Source organism: Oryzias latipes, chromosome 13, assembly GCF_053564925.1.
Source record: "Oryzias latipes strain Hd-rR chromosome 13, Olatipes_Hd-rR_3.1".
Taxonomy (NCBI): Eukaryota; Metazoa; Chordata; class Actinopteri; order Beloniformes; family Adrianichthyidae; genus Oryzias; species Oryzias latipes.
In genome coordinates, this window is record NC_136249.1 from 32,183,715 (window position 1) to 32,186,518 (window position 2,804).

Genomic DNA, 2,804 nt, shown 5'->3' on the forward strand with positions numbered 1-2,804 from the left:
AGAGAGGGGAGCAACAGGGTGGTTGGCCGGCTGCTGACAGACAGAGGGAGAAGGAGTTAGACATTGTAAATATCAGCAAGAAGGGAAGTGAAAGTAAGAAACAGAGGGTTAGAGGAAGGAGACACTGATTGCTGCTGGGTGTGGAGGTCTGTCACCTTTGAGCTGCTGGAGAAGACACGCCGAGGGTGGAAATTGAAGGTAGGCTGGGTGGATGAGGTCTAATGAGAGCTGTCTGTCACTTCTCTCAGAGAACACGCTGCAGGGGGAGAAAGGCTGGAGGTGCTGGGAAGACAGCAGGTGGTTCTGGTGGCTGAGTTCACAGAACTGCAGCGCTGAAGCATCTCCTGTCCTGACTTTGAACTCAAGACGGGAAATGTCCATGCTTTTTCTCAAATGCTGGCTGAACTTTCTCTGGAGTGACTGGGAGCCGCTCACAATAGTTTATGGGAGCGTTCTGCAGCCTCGACATTGCTGACGTTGGAGAGTGCAACAATGCAGCGCTGTTTAAATGCAGAGGCAGTTTGAGTGAGACAGCTGCTGCTTGTGTTTATCCCAGAGTGCCAACTGCTGGTTCCAAACACATGGGGTTTATGGGAACCTTTTGCAGCTTGACATGTCAACCGTGCTGCAAGTTCAGAGGTCAAAAATACACAAAAAAATCACATTAAAAAAAGGAGTTTTTCAATCTGAATGTGGTGCACATGTTTCTGAATGCTGCCGGTGTGCTGTGCCCACTTTTATGCTGATGGTCGTGCGGAGATTTGTCAGTGCCGTCTCGGTGTTACACACCAGTGACAGCTGCAGTGTGATGGTCACAGGATCAGTTTGGCCTCTAATTCCAGCTCAGCTTGGTATGCATGTGAGCCCAAGTGGGTACAAGAGTCAAAACACTCCTTACATAATGAATACAACCATCAACAGGATATCTTTTTTTTTTAGTCCTGGGTTCTCCTGTCAAAAGGCTTTCAGCGCCATCTTCACCCGATGGAAAGCTGGTTTGGAGGTTGGGTCGACATCCAGATGATGGATGACAATCTTATCGATTTCCTGGCAAACTTGCGGAGGTGGGGTCAGTCCCAGAGCAGAACTTTCAGGGTCAAGTGGTGTCAGGAGTGGACTGGGGGGGAGACCTCATGAGGAAACACTGGCTGACGTACGTAAGATCGTGAACTTCCCTCAGAGAGCTGAGAGGATTTCACAGGAAGGAAAAGTCATGTAAACCAGCAACTCAAGAGTACAAACCATTTCAGTCTTGAGACAATGTTTAAAGGTGTTTATTCCTTTAATTGTGCATCACTTTTTCTACTTTTCTGGCTGTTGTTGTTTTTTTCTCAAATCAGTCCAATAAATGTCTGTTTCCTGTTTAGATGGAGGCATTTCCTGTCAGGGGGAAGACTCCTGCGGGTGTGTTGTGTTTTGTTTATCTCTGATGGGATTTATTTCACTTATCTTGAGTGATTAAGGGAACGGTGTTCCTTTCATCTAGAGACGCTCAGAACAGCAACACTTCTGAAACATTCATGTGGCAGTTTGACTCGTCTTATAACAAATATCTCGAAAAAGCTTCATCTGGTCACGCCGCCTCCGACAGTACTCCCTCCGACAATGTTCTCCTGCAGTTCCTCTGACTCCTGTGCAACTGATGCCTGAGAGGAGCCATCATGGAGGACATTAAGCAGGATTCTGTTGCTCCTTCTCCGCCTACGTGCACTTACACATCAACCAGCACACTCCACGCAGTCAGTAAGGAGCCAGTACTCGCTTCTCACCCAAATCTAACTAACATACACCATACGACAGCATCGCCCGTGTGTCATAAGTCTAAAGAACACTTCATGACACACTTACCACACGCACAGCGATGGTACGTTCCATTTTTTTGACGTCCCTTAAGGTGGCTCTACGAGCCTCGAGACAGACCGGCGCTCCGCTTAAGATGTAGCCGCTCCTCTCTACGACCTTCTACGAGCCCGGACGACCCAAAAACCTGCAGCACGCATATGGGGGCAACCCTGCATGTGACCAAGGTTTAAGCTCAAAAACATTTGGTTTCATCCTCCGTTTTTCTTGAAGTATTCTGAACTCGACCCAATCCTATCGACCCAATCCAATCTAAATCCAATCCTTCCACTAAAAATGACCCAAACCACACGGAGGCGGCAGCAAACCTCAGAAATTACTTTTTTTTAATAAAAACCTACAGCAGGGATGGGCAAATTTTGGCCCAGAGGCCATGTGCTGCCTGGTAAACTATTTTAATCTGGTCCGGCGAAATGTAGTAAATTATAAGATTAATCCTTATTAATAATTTGTTTTCCCTGTATTTCTGGTGTTCCCATATTAAACATGATGCACTGTAGATACATTGACCTTGTTTTGATACAGAAAAGTAGTCGGCATTCATGTGTGTTTTCTGAGTCAGTCATTTTTCTGACCATTCCGACGCCACATGAATGCAGCATTTTCAAAAAATGTGAACAAAAGACACAGTTTTGAAAAAAAAAATAAAATAAAAAACTCCCAAATTTTCTGTTTACAAATTAATCCTTTTATATTTGACGTTATATTGAACGTTGGAACCCTCAGTGAGGTGAAGTCTGTTTTGATCTACTGCTTGAGTCAAACTTCAAAACGTTAGAGTCTCAATACTGCAAATATTTGTTATCCAAAAATCTGGTTTGTTCAGAACGTAACCGAGTGTTGCTTATACCCATAAACCGAGCAGATGTTCATTTCAAGACGAGACGTTCCTGTGAAAGTATTTCTAGTCGGACGTCTGTCAGAAATAGAAGCAGCCCCCCTCC

At 45.3% G+C, this 2,804-nt stretch overlaps 1 long non-coding RNA gene across 1 annotated transcript; it reads left to right on the forward strand.

Annotated features, from left to right (window-relative positions):
• On the forward strand, positions 1-1,368 carry LOC144981792 (uncharacterized). The gene is made up of 2 exons (XR_013647279.1): positions 1-198; positions 940-1,368. It is a non-coding gene; the product is annotated as an uncharacterized LOC144981792 (long non-coding RNA).
• Positions 1,369-2,804: the final 1,436 nt, after the last annotated feature.